This window comes from Peromyscus eremicus, chromosome X (assembly GCF_949786415.1).
Source record: "Peromyscus eremicus chromosome X, PerEre_H2_v1, whole genome shotgun sequence".
NCBI classification, from domain to species: Eukaryota; Metazoa; Chordata; class Mammalia; order Rodentia; family Cricetidae; genus Peromyscus; species Peromyscus eremicus.
Window position 1 is genome coordinate 15,311,582 of NC_081439.1, and position 24,091 is coordinate 15,335,672.

Sequence of the window (24,091 nt, forward strand, 5' to 3'; positions counted from 1 at the left end):
TGAAGTTACTGATGCAAAGGCATTTGCCACACCCCCATTCTTGCTGTATGAGCTGGCAGCATGATTCACTTTCTGTGCCAGCTTGCCCTCTGCTGCTGTAATGTTAGGTCCATTAGAAGAACTCCCTTGTGGTCTTTTCTGCCAATTTGGGCTCTGGGGTTTTGTTTTTCATGACCCCCTGGGCTGAGCTGGTAGCTTGAAGAGGAGATGGCAGCTGAGACAGCAGACTCCTAGAAGCAGCATCTGCTGTCCCTGCAGAGGCAGCAGCCCTTGTGGTAGCACCAGTGGCAACAAGGGGGCAGTAGAAGAGTTCTTGGGACAGACAGGCTGGGGCTGAAAAGATGGGGAGCAGAAGGAGAGGATGCAATAGGGGACAACAGAAAGACAGAAGAGAGTGATCACTGAGGCTGAAGAATGACAGAAGGCTGTGAGGAGCCAGAGACGGAAAGGGTGGGATCCACCTCCCTGGAAGGGTTCCAGGAGTCTGGAAGGGCCAGAGGTCTTGAGAGTCTAGGTTTTGGACCTGTGACAATAGCCCCTCTTAGGGGCCGAGTGTCTCAACACTGTGGACCCTAGAGCCGGGATGTTAACCTCAAGGAACTGAGCATCCTAAGGAAGAAATGTAAAACTTGGGATGTGGAGTGCTCCCTAGCTCTGGTCCTCTCTGCTGCTGCTGCTGAAAATCAGGGATTGTAATGGCTGGATTTTCCTACTGACACTGGGGGTGAAATCCTTGAGGAATAATCCTCCACCCGAAGTACTGGCAGCCAGAGGTCTCTAAATTGTTTCACCTTAAAGAGAATTTAGTACTCTTACTTTGCATAATGGAAATAATATTAAACATCCCTCTAACTTTTCTTTGCATCCATACATTACTTCATCTCTCAACAGTCATATGAAAGCCTCCTTTTGCAGTAGATAGCAATTAACACAAAAATCTTCAATGGTCAACTTGAAAGAATAAGAGACTTGGGATACTCTCCCCAAATGGGACATCTAAGCTATGAATCTGTCCCTTCCAAGTCTCAAGGACTGTCAGAGAAGAAGGGAAAGAAAGATTGTAAAAGTCAGAGGTGGATGTTTTCAGGGAAAATTCATTTGCTCAACATGACACAACTGTGGCCCACATGAATGCAAAGGCAGATGTGACCACATGCACAACACATTCACAGGATCAATCCGGGAAAAATCTCAGCGTGGATTAGGATGCAGTTCCTGAGTTTACACCCCTAGCTGAGGAGCTATTAGCAGTAGACGATTATTGGGGAGGAATCCAGTTTTGTTAGGGATTTGGTTCCTGAGAGGAGACCCCTGCTCCAGTAGAAGATCTTAAACCCGTGCCCATACACAGGCACCATTCCATGGTCTCAGGAGGATGCTCCAAAGTACATGAAGCTGGGAGGGAAAGGTGGCAGGAGGAACAAAAGACAAACTTTACGGTAGATCTGATCAGAGAAAATTATGTGCATGAATGAAATTATTGAATGATAAAAGTGGTTAAAGGCCCTTGAGACCAAGCCTGATAGTCTGTTTCAGATCAGATTGCATGTGAAAGTAGGAAAGTACCAGCCACAACAAGTTGTCTACCAACTACCACACATAGACTATAACATGTATCTGCATACGGACACACACAGAGATATAAACATATAAACGTACCTTTAATTTTTAACTATATTGAATACATTCATTTATGAACATATCTTACGATTGTAGACATGATCCCTTTGCATGAAAGCTTATGATTGAAGAATTCAACAGATTGCACAAGTCTTTCATTTTCCACATGCAGCTAAATCTATGTAAAATGAGTGTGCTTTGTACAAATACCTCAGGAAAGACACACACAAGATACATTATTTTGTTTTACAAAGTAAAAATATATACAAATCTCCTGAATAATTTTATGCATATAGCATCTGTATCATGATGATATCATTTGATTTAGACATGCAATATCTCATTATTTTTCACCATATGAAATATTTTTTGTTAAAGAAATTTTTACATTAAATCACAAGTGCAACAAGCGTGGGTGTTTTTACAATTTAGTTCATTGTCCACTTCAATTTCATTCAATATAAAGAGATAAGTTAGGAAAAATTTGCAAGTGTAACTGGCAATAGTTTCTGCCAGAAATGTGTGTAAACACTTCTTTGTCTAGGTATATCTTCTGCATTTATATTCTGGCTAACTTTTTTTTTTGTTTTGTGGAGACAGCATTTGTCTGTGTAGTTTTGGTGCCTGTCCTGGATCTTGCTTTATAGATGAGGTTGGCCTCAAACTCATAGAGATCCACTTAACTCTACCTCCTGAGTGCTGGGATTAAAGGCATGCACAACCACCACTCAGCTTCAGGTTAATTTTTTTTTAAAAAAAAAATGTTTAATTGAAAAGTATTTAAACTAAATGGGATACCTGTCCATGAAGTATTCTCTCAGACACTAAAGCAAGATTAAAGACTAGGGAAAGTAAGTGAACTCAGACAAATGTGTGACAAATCAAACATATAGGAGTTATCTTAATGAAATAGCTGATGTTAGAATGTTCCTATAGTAACTTAAGAGGAATATTCAAGAATAATACTGTCAAATAACAAACTAATTATATGTGGAAAGAGGGCATGGGAGGAAGATGTAAGGGAATGAAATATTAAAACACTTCTAGACTCAGTTTCAGGGAAGTAGTCAGCCACAGTGTCATGATGGCAGTGAAGTAGCTACAGTGACATAATAGTTGTTGCTATAGCAACAGGAATAATCTGACAGTACATAGGAAGTGTCTGTTCCTAGCCACTGGCTGAAGAGACATAAGAGCAAACAGACGATAGAAGCCGCACCTAGCTTGAGAGCTGCCCTACGGCAGAGCCGAAAATCATACAATCTGGAACGGTTATTTCAGTGGACAATGGGGCTGGTCAGGTAGAGTTTTAACATCTGATCATAAAATCTTTATGTTTTTGGCCCCAAGCAGTGGTTCACATTAAGATTCTGATTGGGAACTTGAACTTGGGCTTTGGGTGTACATAGAATTCCTGTTTGACATGTTTCCTCCACTGCCTAGTGCCATCTGCCTGCAGAATCTGAATCCATCAGAGCAGCTCTGACTGGTGCATCCCCAGACAAGGCTGCGGATTTGGGTATTAGCACAGGGCTGAAAGTTAAGCACCCAAAAGATCAGTTGCTGAATGATGACAGATGTTCCTCTCCCTTTAAAACTCTTTGCAGGAAAAGGAGAAGAGATGACAATGAGGAAGACCCCCACCTTCCCCGTCATTCGAAGAGGAATAAGAAGGACCAGGCCTTCCAGGACCCGCAGGCTATAGAGGTAGGAACTATGGCCACCCAAGCTTCTCCACTTGACTCATTGCCCGCTCTGTGGTGTTCATTTCCATCTCCACGAGGCAAGAGAACTCTCCCAGATGCCCTGGGGAAAGTCTTCTCCTTGGCTGCAATGGCTTTGGGGCAGAGCAGGATTTTAAGTATTGCCATAAGCGTGATTTTACTGTGCATCAGAACAGAGACAGGGCTGACAGAGAGGCTTTCCCAAGCACAACCAGGAGGAATGGGGTTCCAGAAATTCCTCCACCTTGCAAATGGGGAGGAAGAATCGAACCCCTTCTACGGTTGGGACAGAAATAAACTGCAAGAACAGAGAGGCATGCTACTGGCTACAGTGCTCTTCTGGCTTTCTCCCTGAAAACCTAAGAGCCAAGTGGGGGTTGTGTGAAGGGATTTGGGAAAGCTTTAGGGATGCTTGTGCTGAAGAGCTGGCATTTCAACTTCAACAGACTTCACTTTAACAACCAGTAAGTGGTAATGCAGCATGGTTTGGATGGAAGCATAAGTTAGTGAGGAGGGAGCGTTGTAAAGGGTTTCTGGACAAGTCTCATCAGGTAATGAGTAAGTATGGCTCAATGTTTCCTTTCCCGAACAAGAGATAAAAGGCTTATCAACATGTGCCTTCCTCTGGGACACAAACACAGGTAGGTTTTGGATAAAATGTACCCAGACCTAGCCGAGTCAAGCAAGGAGTGTTGTTGACCCACTGAGTTTTCTGTTGCATATGGTCACCTAAATATGAATACTGGCCTTTGTTTCCAAGGTTAGCATCCTTAGACCTCCGTGTAAATCTGCTCCCTGGAACGAAGGTGTGAGATATGGTAGTGCAAACATAAGACCAAAAGCCTTGGTACATGTCTGTCTTCCTGATAAAGAACAATGGCTTCACAGTGTTGTCCTGATGGCTGAGTAAAAGAAGAAATGGACAGTGTGGGGTGAGCTGTGGGTCGCTAGTACTGATCCCAGACCTCTACTCTGCTATTGATCACATGGGAACTAATGCTTAAGTTCCAAGGAAACAGCAGTAAGACAAATGGGAAAAATACATTAAGGGCCTCACACCTATTCCAGTTAGACTTCTGTGCATCCTTGATTTTCCCCAACTGTTGGGGCTACAGCTCTTTGTGACACCACTGTTTTAGGCTGGGGGAGTTAGGCTGTCTGCTGGAATGCTTGGTAGCCTCTTACATTTCTTTCTGGTGTTAGCAGTTTGTGGTCCATGCTGGTTAGTTTAACTGCCAGCCTCACAGGACATGGAATCCCCTGAGAGGAGGATCTCTTTTTAATAGTCTTCTGTATTCTTTGAAATGTCATGCATGGATATGATATTTCTTGATCATCTTCACCTACAGTCTCTCCCTGAAGCTCTACTCTGGATTCCCCCAACCAATAGCAGTGGAAATGTCAGAACCTCCTTCTCACTGTGTATCCATGTACCTGTTTAACTCACTCTGTCCAGCTAGTGCTTCTGAAGTGCACAGAGCCTTGGGGTCATCCACTGAGTCCCAGGTAACTGACCAGGGGCCATCTACCCAGAGAGAAATGACTCTTCCTTCTCCAGCAGCCATCAGTGGCCAATAGCTCCTTAGCTAGAGATTCAGCCACAAGAGCACCTCCCAGGGGATTAACCTGGCTTCATCATGTTCAGGTAACCACAACTACCATGAGTTCCCGTGTGCAAGAGCCATACCATAACCAGGGGACAGTGTTTCACAGCACTCCTCCCTGTAATCTGGCTCTTACATTCCTTCTGCCTCCTCATCTACAATATTCCCTGAGCCCAAGGGCAGGGGCAGGTGGTGTAGATGTCCCCTCTGTGGCTGAGCACTCACAGTTGCTTAGTGTCAGCACTTTGAACAGTTATGTGTTTCTACATTGACCACTACTCATTGCAACTAGAAGCTTCTGAAACCAGTGTTGAGAGCAGTGCAGACCTATGCATGCAAACAAAAATATTCAGAAGGCAGTTTAACAACATAACCATTTAGCAGAACAACAGTAAGTCCACCCCCAGCACTTTGGAGGAACTATGGGCTCACTAATAATAGGTTTTGACTATCTTTACAGTGCCAGGCATACACTCATTCATGTGGAGCAGGCCTCAGACCCAATCAGGAGAAGAATTGGTTAGCCCCAGGTACAGAACTGCAACTATTCCACCAGTGGATTCATCAGGCCTGGCGGGCTAGTATTATACCATGCAGGGTCCAGCAATGGGTAAGATCACTTATGTCTTTTCCCTCACGACAGCCAGCATATATACCTTCTTGGTACTGTGGACATTAGCCAGCTGGGAGTTTTTCTTGGTGAGTTCAAGACTGATTTCCCTGTGACCTGCAACAGAAGTGTATAGTGTCTCAGCTACACGGTCCTACCATCTTGTTCTATTGGGCAACCAAGAGCAATGGCAATAGCCTTCATTCTTTGGTCACCTCTGAGGCTGGCCAAACAATAGGGAGGTAATTTATGTGCCGTGCTGAAATTTTACTTAATGACTTACAGCTTCTGGGAATAACATTGTTCACCCACATGCAGTATCCTTGTTCAGAATAGTGTGTATGGGGGCTGAAGAGATGGCTCAGTCATTAGGAGTATTGTCTGCTCTCCCAGGAGATCTGGGTTCACATTCCCAGAACCACATTGCACATTTGTCTTTAAGTCAAGTTCCAGGGGATCTGACACGTTCACAGACATACATGCAGGCAAAACACCAATGCACATAGGATAAACAAATCATTAAATAAATTGCATTGTATGACCTTTTATACTGTAGAGTACATTTACATAAAGCTTCTTCATACATCCTTAGCTTTCCTTAGAATGTCCACATCCTGCCTTCTTTTCTCCATTCCTTTGCCCCTATTCTCACTTAAACTTTAACCCCCAGTATTCCCCTCACATTTTTTCATATCATATGCCTTCCACTACATCCTCTTGTTAAATATGTTTTTCCTGGGGTCTAAGGCCATGGGTTCTCATGTAGCTTTTTTCTGCACATTTCATTTTGGTTAGCCCTTACCTAACCCCTCCTTTTTCCATTCACATCACTCCAGAAACTGCTAGAACCCTTCAAACTCCAGGATTTCTGCTCTCTACATTCGTTTTACCAGTAATCTGCTATTTCCCATCTTTTCAAGCTGACGTCCCCCAACCCAATGGCCTGTTTCTACTTTCTTGGGTTCCAAATGGACTCCAGGATAAGCACACTGTTTGGGTGGGAGCTGTACCTCAAACCCTGGCACCCTGGCATCCCTTTACCCATAGAGTCTGGAATGTTCTGGTGGAAGATCCACCTCAACTCCCCTCCCCCATCTCTTTCCCCAAACCAGCCCCTTCAAAGTCAGCCAAACAAAGCTTCTCCACCAGAGAGGCTCAAGACCATTCCCACAGGGTATGTAAGCTGCATCCAGGAAAACAGACAGGTGGTTTTTGGATCTCTCAGCCCCATCTCCTCTCTGAGGGGCCGGGAATCACCTGGGAACGTTTTACCCATTAATCCTGGGCTTTTCCAATTTGGTCTGATTTAGTTTGCTGCACAGCAGAGAGGCCTTCAGGGTCCAAAAGATTTATCACACACAACACAAAATAATCAAAGGTAGGACCCACATAGGAGTGAAAAGATGTGGTGTTTGTCCTTTTGGGGATTTCGTGACCTTACTCAGTGTTATTTTCTTGTTCAGTTCGTTGACTTTCAAATAGTCTTTCTGAGGAATTATTTCCATCAGTTTTGGGTTCGTGTATGGAGTATGTGTTGATTGTTGGTGAATGTAGAAAGAGCCAACCTATAGCAGGTGGAGCCACTCCCTGGGCAAGGCATCCAGAATGTATAGGAGAAAAGGAAAGCCAGCTATAAGCAAACCATCAATCAAGCAAGGATCCCTGTGCTTTCTCTCTCTGCTCTTGACTGGAGGTGAGATGCTGCTCTTAAATTCCTGCTCTGACTTCCCTGAAGTAAGGGATGAAAACCTGGATCTGTAAGCCAAAGAAAAACTTTCAACCCTGAGTTGCTTTGGGTCAGGGTGTTTTATCACCGCAACAGAAATGAACTGAGTAGGGGGCCATTTCCATCACTCTTGATTTCTTTGTATGATCTGGGAGACAGAGCAATTGAGGGCTCTGAGTTCCTTACTGAGCCAAAGAGACGTCATTAGTTGTGTTGTCAAAGCCTAAGCAAAGCGGGTACCCCTGAAATGACCTTCTTTGGAGATACATTCATTGGATGGGTGTGCATGGGGTCGGGGAGCTTGGCCAAAGATGGCCTAATAGCTTGTAGACACTTTAAGGACGCTTGTCCATGGAGCATGCCCAAGTATGGCAAGCACTCTCATGTGCAAGATCACGTTAGAAGCTGAGTTGTGGATTGAAGATAATCATGTCCACGAGTATTCTGCAGGAGAGGCTTTCCTAGACATTTTTGCTTTGCTTTGTTGAAATCCATTCCCTTCTTTCACACAGATGAGGCGACATAGCTTGTATCACAGGTTGAATTTTTCAGTTGAAATACAGCTTAGAACTCAAGGTCTGGCCCCATTTTACCTTCTGGTCTTCAGAGAGCCTGGATCAGGCCCCCTACCTGCCCACAGAACTTCAGATATGAATGTCCTTCATTCCCTTGCTCATTAACAAAGTAGTAGTGATTTAACAGTCTTCTGACTCAAGAGAGTGTGCATCGTTCTGGACAGATCATAGAAGGTGGGCCGCCAGTGCAAATGTGGGGAGCCTTTGGGAGTTCTTAGTCTAGAGACTGCAGTGGGCATGCTTGGGCTTGTCAGTTTCAGTTAGTAAAAAACAGCATGTAATTCCAGGGGTACAGCGGGTTTAAGGGTGAATTTTGTTACACTATTGGGGTTCAGAAACAAATGTCTCTCAGGTATATAGGAATAGAATTGCACAGAAAGCTGGGGTTGAAGGTAGAAAAATCGTGGATCCACTCGCTTTTCACTTTAGGAAGCATTATCCAGTTCTATATCACGAATATACATGAATTTCCATTCAGTGTTTGTGATGCTATTCCATGATAACATGTTCCCTATGGCTTCCATTTCCATATTCCCGTCATTACTGTCATTAGCCAATTGAAGGTCTCTTTCCACCTCCTGTGAAGCCTGGAGACTGGCCATCCTTCTTCCAGGTGCTGTCTTCCTTCTCTCCTGTGATTCTAAGCTGCTGTCTGCATCCCTGCCACCATCTGTCTGGCAGTTCCTTTTCTACAGCTGCTCACTGCACCCCACTTTCTGCAGCTGCCCCTTCCTTGGCCATAGCTTACACTGGAGGACTCAACCTGGGGAGCCTGCTAACCTCAATCCCGGGAATGTATGTTTACCCTGCCAGGAGTCCTCTGCAGTGGCTGGGATGTTCTCATGTGTATGTACAGAGCTCTCAGCGACTCTTTCCTCCTCCACTCTCTGGGTATCACTGCATGTTCCTTTGTGTTTCTGCCAACATCATCAAGATGAGCACAGCCTGTTTGGGGATACTTTGCAAAACTGTGAGGGTGGCCTCTGTGTTCTTTTCCTCCTTACCCATCCGTCGATTAGAATATCTGTCTGCTCAGCTCAATGGAGTTCTCAGCATGAAACCCCAGGCATCCACATGTTCTTGCCATGACGGTTCTTGTGCTTTCTATGGCTGGAGAAATTCCCTAGGGACCACAAACCCTCATCTTATGATCATGTGTCTGCCTCTCAAAATCTTCCTCACACTCTTGATCTCTTGTTCTGCCTGTTAATATTCTGCCTGTCCTACACTGGCTGGTGCAGGTGCCTTTCATTATTTCTTTTAGTCATTTATTTTATTCTTTAAGATCATAATATTATATCATCTCCCCCTTCCCTTTGTCCCTTGAGACCCTTTCATATACCCCTCCTTCTTGCTCACTGTCAAATTTTTGGCCTCTTTTTCTTTAATGTGATCACACACACACACACACACACACACACACACACACACACACACACACACAAAGAGTGACTCAAAAATACAACCTGCCGAGTCTGCATGATCTTATTTTATGCATGTGTTCTGGACTGAGCATTTGGTATTGGATAACCAGCTGGTGTGCTCTTTTCTCTCACTATCCCCTTAGTTGGCTATTGGTGTTATTTTTGTTTTCTTTTGTTTTGTTTTTGTAGCATTGAGTGACTCAGGCCTTCCCTGTCCACTTTGGCATGTCTGTTATGGTTGTTCTTCTGTTCATGCTTAGGCCCTCTTGGTGGTGAGACTTTATGGGTGCAATTTCTCTCATTCCCAGAAGACAGTCTCACTGCAGACTCCATGATCCTCTGGTTCTAACAATCTTTCTGCTCCCCTCTTCCACTGTTTTCGTTGTGTCTGTTGTGACGGGGCTCCACAATTCTGCATTTTCATTAGTTGTGCTTTTCTTTATTGGTTCTGTCTGTTGCATAAGGAAGTTTCCATGATGATGCATGGAGACCACACTTCTCTGTGGGTATAAGGTAAATATTTAGAATGTACTTAGGGAATATGCTGTCTTGGTAAAGTGGCAGTTACTGGTTCTCCAGATTCCATTACTACATCTACCCTTGGGTAGTTGGCTAAGTTTCCTGTACCAGGTGTGATTTCCCTCCTACTGATCAGGGCTTAAGGCTGATTAAGGGTCTGCAGGTTACTATTGATGTTTGTGCCACTATCGCACCCTTAGGGTTTTCTAACCGTGTTGGTCGTTGTAGTCCACGGGCATCATTGCTGGGTAGGACTGCTGGTTGCATCCCTCTTTTGCAAGCTTTTACTCATGAAAGGTAGTCAGCCATGATAGCTAGTCCTCAGGGAGGAGGCTTTCAGGTCAGTTCCAGCTCAGGGGCCTCTGGGGACAGGATGAGATTCCTTCTCCATTAGTAAATACACAAGCATGTGTTTGGGTAGATTGGGCATCGAAAGGGCATGTGCCTACCCAGGCATTCTCTCACAAGTGCAGCCCAAGTGAGTATGGCTCTGAGCCTACTGAGACAAAAGCACCACAGGTGGTTCTCTGTCCTGTCCTCAAATAGAACTACACCTGTTCTCTGCTGGCCACACAGCTTCTCTGGCTCTGAGGAAAACATGCAGACTTTATTAAGGCCTTGAACAAAGTATAACCTTGCCAATGCACATGCAGCTGGGCCACATCATCATTGTTTAGCACACCTCGAATTTTTAAATGGTGAGGTGTTCTTCCCCAGATTCTTCTTAAATATGCTTTTATTTTATAGAGTGTGTGGATCTGCAAGGGTGTGCCCAAAACAAGTGCTAACTATGTTGAGAGTGCAGATAAACAAGAGTGGGCTTTGTGTGAATGAAGAGATGGCTGAGCAGTTGGTACATCCATTCTGAGGGGTTTCCATCCACTTGTAACTCCACTTGGAGAGCATGCATCCCCATGTTCTGACCTGCACAGGCACCTAAGTACTCATGGTGCACATAGCATATACTCAAGAACACATAAATCAATCAATCTTTTTGTTTGTTTGTTTTCAGACAGGGTTTTTCTGTATAGGCCTGGATGTCCTGAAACTCATTCTGTAGACCAGTCTTGCCTGGAACTCAAAGAAATCCAACTTCCTCACTCTCCAGGTGCTGGAATTAAAGGCATGTGCCACTACCACCCAGCCAATAAGTCTTCTTTTTTTTTTCCTAAAGGATTGGGTTTCCTACTTGAGTGGGCATTCTGAACAGATGTTTCTAGGACCAGTCAGGACATGCTAAGAAGCATTTATGTGTCAATAAAATTTTGGACAGTCTTGAAGCATATCAGGTCTTTTATGTTCTGGGAAAAAAACTCACGTCTGAAACTGAGGTGTAGGAAGATGAAAATATTTCTCTTATGAAGAGCAGTTTGGGCTATCAAAAGGGCAAGCCGATCAAGCAGTAAACCAATTCACAGTTGGTCCTGCATCATAAATATTTCTTTAATTCAAAGATTCCTGCTCAAGGTCATTCTCACAGCAGGAATGTTACATTGTCCAGGCTTTGTAAGTGGGAGGACTGTTGATTAGATGAATAGCCACTGTGGATGGAGAAAGCAACTGCTGGGGAGTAGAAGGTTAGTCTGTCTTCGCCACAATGGAGCATATTAAAGGCAAACACACAGTATAGAAAGCACACTGAACCACAAATAGGAGACCAAGGGGTGTCAGATATTAGAAATGCTGAGTGTTGACATACAGCTGTCATTTAAAATAACAAAGGCATTTGGAGATATGAGTGGAGCCTTGAATTGCTATAGGAAGAACACTTATGTCCACTCTTGGGGACAGGTGTGGAAAGATCCTGTTATTTGTGTGTGTACCTGTGCATGTATACATATGTAAATGGAGCTTTCCCCATCATTTCTTTGCCACATTGGAACGTGGACCTGCATTCCATCTTACTTGTTTCATCAAATCCCTATCACAGTCTGCAGCATTGATTGCTGCTTTCTCCTGGAGGTTGGGAGCACACTTCCCTGGTGCAGGTAATTGGGATGCACGGTACAAACAGGGCCAGAGGATATGTGGAGGCATTTGGAGTGAGAAAGCCTGTGTTTGAACCCTCTCCCTGACATTCCCAGAGACTGGCCTTTGGGCCTGTGGGACATCTCTTTCCTGGTCTGTCAAATGGGTACCATTAACCCCAGCTTGAGCGATGGTGCTGCTGTGAGAAAGGAATGAGCTACCCAAGTGATTGCACTTTATAGACTGTGAAGCCTTTTGTAGAGTGTGATGCCAGTATTCTTCAAGCTGAACAGGAAATGATGACAGTATCATAATAGCCATCCTCCTTCTGTCTTTCTCCTTCCAGTCATCAAGCACTGATAATGAAAAGATCCACAGCAGCATCGATGACACCAAGAGAGAAAGTGTTCCAAAGAGCAGCTTAAACCAGGACATCGCTGAACTTAACTCCGATGTCCCCGAGCTCTCCCACGAGGACGATGCATTGGGCCAAGACCATGGTCCTTACTCCCACATTAACCAGATCTTGAAGGAAGCTCATTTATACAAACTACAGCAGAGAGGACAATCTTCAACATGATCACCTAGGCCTCCTCTTCCCTTGTTTATAAAAGGCAATGGCATTCACATAAAGCAGTCTTGGCTTTTGTCTGTATTTTCAGTAAGAGGTCAATGGGCATTTGTAATCTTTTACTGTTTTGCTCCACCACTGCGATTTCAAAAGGTCCTTTGTAGCTTGAGTTTTCCTGACTGGCCCACGGTCAGGGCAAAACTCTCTCACCTGCCAGTCCCACAGCACTCAAACCCAACCAAGTAAACACAGAGACTTATATTGGTTACAAACTCTATGGCCGTGGCAGGCTTCTTGCTATCTGTTCTTACAGCTTAAATTAATCCATTTCTTTAAGTCTGCACCTTGCCACGTGACTCGTGGCTTACCGGCATCTTCACATGCTGTTTCTCATCTTGGCGGCTGGCAGTGTCTCTGACTCAGCCTTCCACTTCCCAGCTTTATTCTCCTCCTTGTCCCGCCTACACTTCCTGCCTAGCCAATGGCCAATCAGTGTTTTATTTATTGACTAATTAGCAACACATTTGCCATACAGAACATTCCACAGCAGTCCTTCATGACAGTTTGATATGTTTTCTGTCAAGTCTGGTGTCCAGTTCATGTTAAAATAGCAACATGAGGACTTCTCCTGATACTGAATAACTTATATGTTCAATTCAGGTTGGGTTCCAAGTCACTCATCTAGGGTCTCTGTGTTAAATGTCATTTTAAAATGTGACTCCTGAAAAGCTAAGTGGCCCAAAAAAGAATGTGTAGTTTTCATTAAAACTTGAAAGAAGAAACAACAAGAAGAAACGAGCCAACACCAACCGGTAATGAGCATTGGGTAGGAGGGAGAATGTGACTGGTTCTCATTCTGCAATGAATGACAGGGCCGCTCCTCAGAAGGGAGATGTTCTACAGAAATCAATTTCCATTTATAATGGTGCCAATGTCAGCCCATGCAGTTGTAAATGTGAAGCCTGTGTCTAGTAACTGCACTCTTTGTATTCCAAGGGAGAAGCCTTCTTCCTTGAATGCTCCCGTGTGTGCCCTTCAGACCTTGTGCAAAGCACTTGTAATTCTGTCAGAGAAGTGCATAGCAATGCCGTGGCTTAAGTGCAAACCCTACTTGTGAACTGCTTATGTATTGTTCCTTACAGTTCCATCTATTATGTCTAATGTTGATAAAGTCTAAGCTACTGGACGTGATATCTGACTCAAGAGGTCTTGTAAAGCTGGGTGGGATGACTGTCCGTTGTATAACAAGTCTTTCTTGGCAAGAGGGCATCTCACATCATCAAAATCCATACAGTTGTTTGGGGCAGGGTGGGCTAGTGGAACACAAGGAGCTCAGCCTGCCTCTGCTTCCAGTGCGCTAGGATTCACTGCTTGTACCATCATATCTGATCTTTCTAAGACGTTTATTTGGGTTGTGTTTAAAGTCAGGCTCTGACCATGTGACCAAGCTGGAACTGGAATGATTGTGTACCTCCAGCTGGACTCAAACTCCTGGAAATCTGCCTGCTTCATCTCTTGTCCTGTGTCAACACCTTACTGTCTTTTGCAAGTTATTTAAGTGGTTATCACCAGCCTATGTCCTAACAGATCCCAAGTCCTTATTGGAATGGTGGAATCTCACCCTCCACAAATGTCCCTCGTGTAAAGTACAAGTATTTTGTAAGTAACCAGCAGGCAAGAGAAGGGATCCTTTTCCACTGAAGAATCAAGTAGCTGAACAAGGAAAGAAGGTTTCGCCAAGGGTGATACAAGGCTTGTTTTTAGGGAGTAAGAACCTAACTGGCCTCTAGGAACAATCTAGTATGGGCTACACCCCAGTGAGTTCCTCCCAACACCCCTTGAGACAGAAGTAGGGTGAGCTTTAGAAGTCAGAGGCAGGGAGGGAACCTTGACACAAGTCGTCCACCTGTCCATCAGATCCTGAAGAAAGTGACAGGAGTCCATGAGCAGCTTAAGGCACACAACTGCAGAGAAAGAACACCAGAGTTGAAAAGCGGGTCTTTTTAACTTAGTACAAGCTCCCTTTCCTCTAACGTAGGTGGGCTGTTTTAGGCAAGGCCTGTTGATTCTAGACACTTCAGCAGGAGATGTCCACTCATTGACTTGTGCAACTAGACAGTATTTAAGCCTAGTGATGCCGTCCATGATGCTTACAGTGGACCAGAGAATGACAACAGTCTCTCCTTCCTCTCTTCTGCTCTGTGCTTCTCTGTCTGCCCCACCTGCCTCTCTCTCACACACTCTGTCTCCCTCCATCTCTGACATTCACTCTCTCTCTAGCTCTCCCTCCCTCTCTCCCTGACTTTACTCCCTCCATCTCCAAATCAAGACCTTTGACCTGATACCCACATCCTCCTGGTGGTTTTTCATACACAACTACTACTTGATGCATGGAGCAATTCAATTTCTTTAGTCAGGATGGGCTTGTCTACTCATGGCCACAGACAAGAGGGATATCTTGACTCAAGTTACACAAGAAGGAATTCGAGGGACAAACTTTATGGTAGACTTGTTTGTACCCATTGAATGACTCCTAGACAAGTCCTAATGAGCAGAGAAGGTTCTTATGTATTCCTTCCTGTATGTCTTATCACCAGCATTATTGTGAAGTTCCTCAGTTGGGCCACGGGCAGATGGCACTGGTTTCACTTTGTGATTTTTCACTTGAGAGACATGACAGTCACCTGCATGATATCACAATCCTCATGCTATCCTTTCTACTTACTCGCACATGGTCCCTGCTGCAGATTAACATGATCATTAGATCATTTCCTCTGGGGAATCCTTTTCTGTCTACTTGACCACAACACAGAACAGACTGAGACAAAGGTCACTTCCAGCTCTCCATCAAACCCTAACTGTTAAAGGATTTTCTGAAGTCTTGTGCCATTCTCTACATCATCATTATTTTCCCACATCATGTGAGGTCTGTGTATTAAGATCACTTGTATCCTCACCAGTTGAGGCAGATTTCGGAGCTGACTCTAATTAACACCTGTTATCTCATCCTGTAATACTTGGTATCAGATGTGAGTGATTGTGGTCAGGATCAATTCTGAAAAAAAGAAATGGTTAACGGTATGAACCAAGACAAGAGGAGGGAGATGCAGAATTCTTCACAAGGTGGTCCTCTCAGTCTGTCTGTCTGTGTGTGTGTGTGTGTGTGTGTGTGTGTGTGTGTGTGTGTGTTTCTTTAAAGTAAGAGAGTTTGATAGGGACCAGGTGCATAAACATGGCACACTTTCTTGATCTTTGTGAGAGGTCCAATACTGTTACAATCCTGAGTGACTGGCCTTTGCGACACTTTTGGCCACTGTATTTTCATATGCTGAGATTTCCTGTTGAGCAATTAAATTTAGTTGTCAGTTTTCAAAACACCATAGCACATACAGGATAAATGAAGCTAAAAAGGAAGAGCTGATAATTGACGGCCCTCTGGGGATAAACTGTACTGGTCATTTCTTCTCGTGGAAGAGGAAAGTTGTCCAAGGCCTTGCCTTCAAGTAGAAATGAAAACACAAGCCTGCTGGTGGAAGCCTGTAATCCCCGCTAGCTGGGAGGCTGAGGCAGGAGGATGACAGGCTCTAAGGCAGAGCTACAGATTGAGTTCAAGGATAGTCTGTGTAGAGGATGTGAGAATTTGTGTCAAAAGAAAACTTCAAAAGAAAAGGCTGCTGTAAATATAGTCCAGAGGTAGCTTATGCTTACTCTGTATCAGGCCCTAGGTTCAATCCCATGTACAGACAAAAGTAAACATACACAAATAAATAAAAACCCAGTAAAGTGTCCATAAGTTTTATGGAAGTTATCTCCCTTGTAGGCATCTCTCAGGAGTCAATGTAAGTATGAGATCAGACTGGATCTTCTTTCCTGCTAGTGGAAAGTCGTAAAGAGGTGATGTAGCACACAGGGACAACATGCTGGTAAGTTACTCAACCAATAGGGCTGGACGGATGCAATCATAACCTTCATTACCACTATCTTTTACAATGCTTGATCTGGTGGTATCCCTGTGACCCAGGACTGGACATTGACTTCCTACTGCTCATCTTAAGCATGGTCAGTTAAGTCTCCTTTATGTTCTGAGGGCCTTCATTGTTGACGTTGACTTGACACATGCTTGGTGATTTCTCAACTCTCTGAGTGGCCTCATTTACTCAAATGCTAACAGTTTCGATTTGACTGGCAGCATCCAGTCATGAACAGGACGATGTTTTCTTTGATACTCTTGTGGTCATGTGATGATCGTTGGGTATGCTCCACAGCATGCTGCAGTTAGGCCCATGTTCATTATGTGATATGCTTCCCTAATACCTCAGACTGATTACATGGCATTTTATACAGAGTCCATGCCTCTAGGCATGTCAAAGACAGAGATTGATCTCCACAGTGAGAACCTACTTAAGTCTGTGGGCCTCTCATCAAAGGAAAGATAAATCAGAAAGGCATTAGTCCAGTTTAACCTACAATTTAAACCCTAATTTCCAAAGGCAGTTGACCCACAAGGTCTGAAGCTGAAACACTGCCTGGGGAGCCACTATTGGCAAATGGACTGTGGCACATCCCATTGATGAAGGCAGTAATCGGAGGCAAGTGGTGAAGGTTCTCAATCTGGATGGAGAGTGACATGCTTGATCTGTTTGCTAGGATCTGGTCATCTGGAGGGGACCGGCTGCTGCTGAGAACCTACAAGGGTAAAACTCGGGAGCACATTGTGTGGAACTACTGGAGGTCAACTTTTGGAATCTTTTATCAGAGTTTAAAGAAGAATGCTCAAGTCAAGTGTAGTAAGGGCAGGCTTTTCCCCATCAGTCAGAATGCCCCCATCCCCACTGAGAAACGTGTAATTTAGGCAGAGAACTAAGAATCCAGTAGTGAGCAATGGGATTTATTTCCCTACACTGGGGAGCCATGTTCTCCATTTTCAGCTTAAGAACCTAGATGCCTTGATATGTGTTAGAGATAGGCAGATGGGTGTCAGCAAGTCTCTCAGGCAGGATCTTGGGAGGCAGAGGCAAAAGCATCAGGAGTTGGAGGCAAGCCTTGGCTGCCTAATGAGATCCAGGCCAAGTGGCAAACATTGCACACATGTAGCTTGCACACATGTGAGAGCAGGTTTATAAGTGTGGAAGACACAGACACATCCACACACATTCAGTAAGCATAGTGGCCAATTCTTATAATCCCAGAGGAGGCAGAGCAGGAAGATGGCCAGAAATTTGAGATCATTCTGTGCCACATAGTGAGTTTCTGGCCAAACTACACTACAAGTGAGACCTGAAATAAAAAATTAAAAATAAAGAATAAATTCATAAAAGGAATTAAATGAATGCCTAAATCTGTATGTTCTGAACACGGAACTTTAGTAAGTTAAAAAGGACATGTTAGGCTTTCGAGATAAATCAGCTGCAGTGGGTGGTGGAGCAGTTGTCCCAGTCTCATTGATTTCAGGTAAAGGACACCCGCATACACCCCAGGGCCACCGAAATCCTGTTATCTGACTTGACAATTGTCTGGGCCTGGATCTCATGAGGAGCCACATATGTCATTTGGGACCCTGGCTGCTATAGGGCCTGGGACCCAGACATGGCCCTTTGTAGCAGTCTGGGTGCAGATGTTCTCATAGCCCCAGGTTGCAATGCAGGCCACCCATATGTATAAGACCCCTGCTGTGGCACGTCCCTCAAACTCCAACCAAGTCACAGGCTCTGGCCCAGATCCCGGGCCTCTGTATTGGCCCTAGTGGCAACCTGGGCCACAGACTTCAACATAGACCCCAGCTGCAGCTGGGCCACTGGCCTAGACATGAGCTTCAGGTAGCAGTTCGGCCTGGTCGACATCCTATCTCCAAGTGGTAACCCTGGCAACTCGGAGCAGGATATCTCCAGTGTAGCCCTGGACACCAACAAGTCACAGGCCATGGCCCAGACCCCAGGCTTCATGTGGACTTTGGTCGCACTATGGGACATTGGCATCAACATAGACTTCGGCTGTGTTAGGACCATGGTTCCACACATGGTTCTCGGCACCAGCCTATGCCTGGATGTCACGATGGTCCCAGGTAGCAGCAAAGGCCACCCCATTGGTACAATGGCAGCCTAGATCATGGACCCAAACACAGACCCAGGAGCCACCCCAGGCCACTGGAATTGGCATAGCATTCGACAGAAACAGGAGCCATGGACATCAACACAGACCCTGGCTACTGTAGGGCCAAGGACCCTGATATGGCTCTTGGCAGCAACCTGCCCAGACATCCTGGCACCGGGTAACAGGCAGACCAGCCCCTCAGTGTACTCCTCACCACCGTCACCATGATCCAGGTGGCAAGCAGGCCTCCAACCTCGGCCACTCCTCATCATCTTCATTTCTCACTTTCTGTGTCTTTCCAAGCACTGTACCACTCCATTTTTTATCTCTTCCATTTCTCCAAACATATTTCCTTATATGAAATGTTATAGGAATAAGGCACACATGACTGATCCAAAAAGGTACAAGGTAGGTCCATGGCTGTCTTGCCACCAGGCAGGGCCTTGGGGGTCCTGGGCAGCTAGACTCCATCTGATCAGTTAAGCATCAAGTGGGGGTGGCTGTCTTCCTGCCAGCCTGAGCCTTGAGGACACTGGTAGCTTCTTCCCATCAGCCTGGGCCTTGAAAACACTGGGTGGCTGTCATCACACCAGCCTGGGCCTTGGGGTTCCCTACTGGTTGGCACCCATCTGAGAAGTAAACATTAGACTGTGATTGCTATCCTTCCACTAGCCAGAGCCTTGTAGACCCGGATGGATTCTTCCTGCCTGCCGAGGCCTTGGGGGTCACAGCTAGCTAGTACCATTCTGAGCATTTAAGCATCCTGCTGAGGTGGCTGTCTTCCCACAAGACTGGGACTTGGGAATCCCAGCTGGCTGGCTACCCGTCTGAACACTTAAGTATCAGACATGGGTGACTTTCTTACCACAATCCAGGAAACTGGGGGGCCCTGATGGCTACCCCTGGCTAAGCAGGTAAGCATCATACCAGGGTGGCTGCCTGCCAGCCATCTGGAGCCTTGAGGATTCTGGGTGGCTCTAATCCAGCCAGCAAGGTCCCTGAGGACCCCAGGTGGCCCTTTTCCTACGAGCTGGGGCCATGGATGTCCCAGACGGCTTGCCCCATCTAAGTAGTTAAGCATTAGGTAGGGGTGGCTGTCTACCGGGCAGCCGGAGTCTGGATGACCCAGGGTGTCTCTCTTCCTGCCAGCCAAAGCATAGGTGGGCCGTCAGTTAGCTCCCCTTTGAGCAATCAATCATTAGGCAGTTTTGGCTGTCTTCCTACAAGCCTGGAGCCGTGAGGACCTCGGGTGGCTGTATTCCTGACAGCTGGAACCCTGGGTGTCTCTGCAGGCTGGCCTGTCTGAGCAGTTAAGGGTCAGGCTGGGGTGGCTGTCTTCCTGCCTGCCCGGATCTTGGGAGTCCCAGCCAGCTAGCATTCTTCTGAGCAGTTAAGCATCAGGCAGGGCTGGCTCACTTCCCATCAAGTGACGCCTTGAGGACCCTGGGTGGCTGTCTACCCATCAGCAGGGTCATAGGAATCGCAGTCTTCCTGCTGATGGGGGCTTGGGGGTCTGCTGGCTGGCAGAATTTGAGAGGTTAAGCCTCTTATGGGGGTGGCTGTGTTTCAGCCAGCCTGAGCCTTGAAGGTTCCAGCCAGCTAGCACCCATCTTAGCAGTTAAGCATCAGGCAGTGGTGACTGTCTTCTCAAAAACGGGGAGCCTTGAGTTCCTCGGGTGGCTGTCATATCACCAGCCAGGGCCTTGGAGGTCATGGTCAGCTGGCCCATGTCTGAACAATTAACCATCAGCCAGGGGAGGCTGTATTCTTGCCAACAAGAGCCTTGAGGACCACAGGTGGCCCACTTCCTGCCTGCGAGAGCCTTGGGGGTCCCAAAGGCTAGCCAGTGACTGAGCAGTGAAGCATCATGCATGGATGGCTGAAATTGCACCAGCCGGGTCTTCAGGTTTCCAGCAAGGTAGCCTCTGTCTGAGCATGGCTGTGGTGGAAGAGAGGGGTGTTGCTGTATTCCCCCTACCCAGAGCCTCCAGCAACATGATTGGCTGTCTTCCTGCCTCCCAGAGATATGGGGTTCCAGGCAACTGTCTGAACAGTATAGCATCAGGCATGATATTTGTCTTCCTGCGAACAGGAGCCTTGATGTCCCCAGGAGACTCTCATCCTACCAGCCAGGGCCTTGAAGACCCCAAGTGGCTGACATCTGGCCAGACAGGGCCTTGAGGAGCCCAGGTGGCTTTCTCCCAAGAGCCGGAGAAATGGGGGTCCCGGCACCGGTCTCCACAGTTAAGCATCAGGTACAGTAGCTGTCGTCCTGCCTGTCTTCCCACCAACCTGAGGATAGAGGACTGAGTGGCTGTCTTCCCGCCAGGCGAGGACCTGTTGTTCCAGGCCACCTAGCACCATTCTGGGCACATAGGCATCAGGTCGGCATGGCTGTCTTCAGGCAAGCTGGATCCTCAAGGATCATGGGAGGCTGTCATCCTATAAGGCAGGGCCTCTAGGACCTTAGGTGGCTCTCTTCCCAACAGCAGGGGCCTTGAGGTTCCTGGCCAGCTTGCCTGCATCTGAATAGTTAAGTTTCAGGAAGGGTTGGCTGTCTTCCATCCAGCTGGAGACGTGAGGAACCCTGGTGGTTGTCGTCCTGACAGCTGGAACCCTGGTGGTCTCAGCGGGCTGGCCTGTCTGAGAGGTTAAGTCTCAGGGTGGGGTGGCTGTCTTCCTGCCTTCCTGGGCCTTTGGAGTCTAGGCCGGCTAGCACCAGTCTCAGAAGTTAAGCATCACGCAGGGCTGGCTCTCTTCCAGTCTGGTGGAGCCTTGAGGACCCTGGTTTGGCATCATTCCACCAGCCAGGGCCTTCAGGACCCTGGGTGGGTGATATGGGTGACCCGCCCTGTCTGGACAGTTAAGCATCAGGCATGGTACTTGTCTTCCTGCCAGCAGGAGCCTTGAGGACCCCGGGATTATCTCATCCTACCAGCCAGGGCCTTGAAGACCCCGACTGGCTGGCATGCTGCTAGACAGGGCCTTTAGGACCCCGGGTGGCTGTGTTCCAGCCAGATGGGGCCTTGGGTTCCCAGAGGGTGGCCAAATTTGAGAGTTTAAGACACAGGGGCAGGAGGCTGTATTACAGTCAGCCTTTGCTTGGCAAGACGTGGCCAGTAGCACCCCTCTGAGCAGTTAAGCACCAGGCAGTAGTGGCTGTTTTCTCACAAACTGGGTCCTTCAAGATCTTGGGTGGCTGTCATCCTGCCAGCCTGGACCTTGGGGGTCGTGGTCAGCTGGCCCCTGTTTGAACAGTTACCCATCCTGCAAGGGAGGCTGTGTTCTTGACACCAAGAGCCTTGAGAACCACAAGTGGCCTCTTCCTGCCAGTCAGAGCCTTGGGAATCCCAAAGACTAGCCAGTGACTGAGCAGTTAAGCATCATGCATGGATCGCTGGAATTCCACCAGCAGGGGTCATCAGAGTTCAGGAAAGCTAGCCTCTGTCTGAGGGTGGGGAGGAGGGCTGGCATGCCTGTCTTCCCATCAGCCAGAGCCTGGAAGACTCCTGGTGGCTATCTTCCTGACAGCTGGAACCCTAGGAGTCTAGGGGGGTGGCCTGTCTGAGTAGTTAAGGATCAGACTGGGGTGGCTGTCGTCCTGCCTGCCTGGGCCTTAGGAGTCCCTGCAGGCTAGCACCTGTATGATCTGTTAAGCATCAGGCAGGGCTGGTTCTCTTTCCATCAGGTGCAGCCTTGAGGACCCTGGTTGGGCTTCATCCCACCAGCCAGGGCCTTGAGGACCCCGGGTGGCTGTCTTACTGACAGCCGGGGAAATGGGGGTACCAGCCCCTGTCTGGACAGTGAAGCATCAGGCAGGGTCGCTGTAGTCCTGCCAGCAGGAGCCTTGGGGACCCTGGGTGACTCTGTTCCCACTAAGCAGGGCCTTGAGGACCCCGGGTGGCACTGTTCCCACCAGCTGGGGACTTTTTGGTCCCAGCTGACTTGCCCCCTTCTGAGTAGTTAAGCACCAGGCAGGGGTGGCTCTCTTCCTTCCAGCTGGGGTCTTCAGTGTTCCTGACTGCTATCCCCAGTGTGAGCAGTTCAACATCATTCCTGGATCGCTGTCTTCCTGCCAGCTGGTGCCTTGTGACGTGGGGTGGGGTGGAAGGCTCTCATCTAATCAGCCAGGGCCTTCAGAAAGCACAGTGGCTCTCTTCCCACCAGTCAGGACCTTGGTGTACCCAGCTGGCTTGTCCCCATCTAAGGAGTTAAGGATCTGATGGGGGTGGCTATGTCCTTGCAGCAGGAGCCTTGAGGACACCAAGTGACTCTCATGTGACCAGCCAGGACCTTGAGGACCCTGGGTAGCTGTCATCTCGCCAGCAGGGCCATGGAGATCCTTGTCGGCTGGCCCCAGTCTGAGCATTTAAACATCATGCAGGGCTGGCTGTCTTCTGACCATCCAGACCCTTGAGGACCCTGGGTGGCTGTCTTAGCGACAGGTGGGGACCTGTTTGACCAGGCCAGCTAGCACCCTTCTGAGCACAGAGGCATGAGGTGGGCATGACTGTCTTCAGGCAACTGGACCCTCGAGGATCATGGGAGGCTGTCATCCTACAAGGCAGGGCCTCAAGGACCTTAGGTGGCTCTCTTCCCAACAGCAGGGGCCTTGGGGTTCCTGGCCAGCTTGCCTGCTTCAGAATAGTTAAGATTCTGAAAGGGTTGACTGTCTTCCAGCCAGCTGGAGCCTTGAGGAACCCTGGTGGCTGTCATCCCACACACTGGGTCCTTGAACACCCTGGGTGGCTGCCCCCCCCACCAGCCAGGGCCTTGAGGACCCTAAGTTGCTGTCATCCAGCCAGCAGGGCGATGGGGATCCCAGTCAACTGGCCCCAATCTGAGCACTGAAACATCATTCAGGGCTGGGTGTCTTCACATCAGCCAGAGCCTTGAGGACCCTGGGTGGCTGTCTTCCCAGCAGGAGGGACCTGTGAGTCCAGGCCGGCTAGCACCTATCTGAGCAGTTAAGCATCAGGCAGTGGTGGCTGTCTTCCCACCAGCAAGAGGCTTGAGGACCCTGGGTGTCTGTCATCCCACCAGCAGGGGCATGGGGATGCTGGTCGCCTGGCCTCCATCTGAGCATTTAATCATCATGCAGGGCTGGCTGTCTTCCCACCAGCCAAAGCCTCGAGGACCTGGGTGGCTGTCTACCCATCAGGAGGGTTGTAGGGATCCTGGTCACCTGGCCCCCATCTCAGCATTTAAACATCATACACAGTTGTCTATCTTCCCACAAGTCAGAGTCTTGAGGACCCTGGGTGGCTGTCTTCCAGACTGGCAGGGACCTGGGGGTCCAGGCCTTCTAGTACTCTTCTCAGCAAGTAAGCATTAGGTTGGCGTGACTGTCTGCAGGTAAGCTGGACGCTTGAGGATACCGGGTGGCTGACATCCCACAAGCCAGGGCCTTGAGGACCCTAAGTTGCTCTCATCCCATCAGTGGGGGCTTTGGGGTTCGTAGCCAGCTGGCCCTTGTCTGAGCAGTTAAGCATCAGGTGGAGGTGGCTGTCATCCTACTGGCCAGGTCCTTGAGGACCCTGGTTGGCAGGCATCTCACCACCCAGGGCCTTAATGACCCCGGGTGGTTCTCTTCCCACCAGCCAGGGCCTTGCGGTTCCCAAACAGCTAGAATCCTTCTGAGCAGTTAAACATCAGGCAGG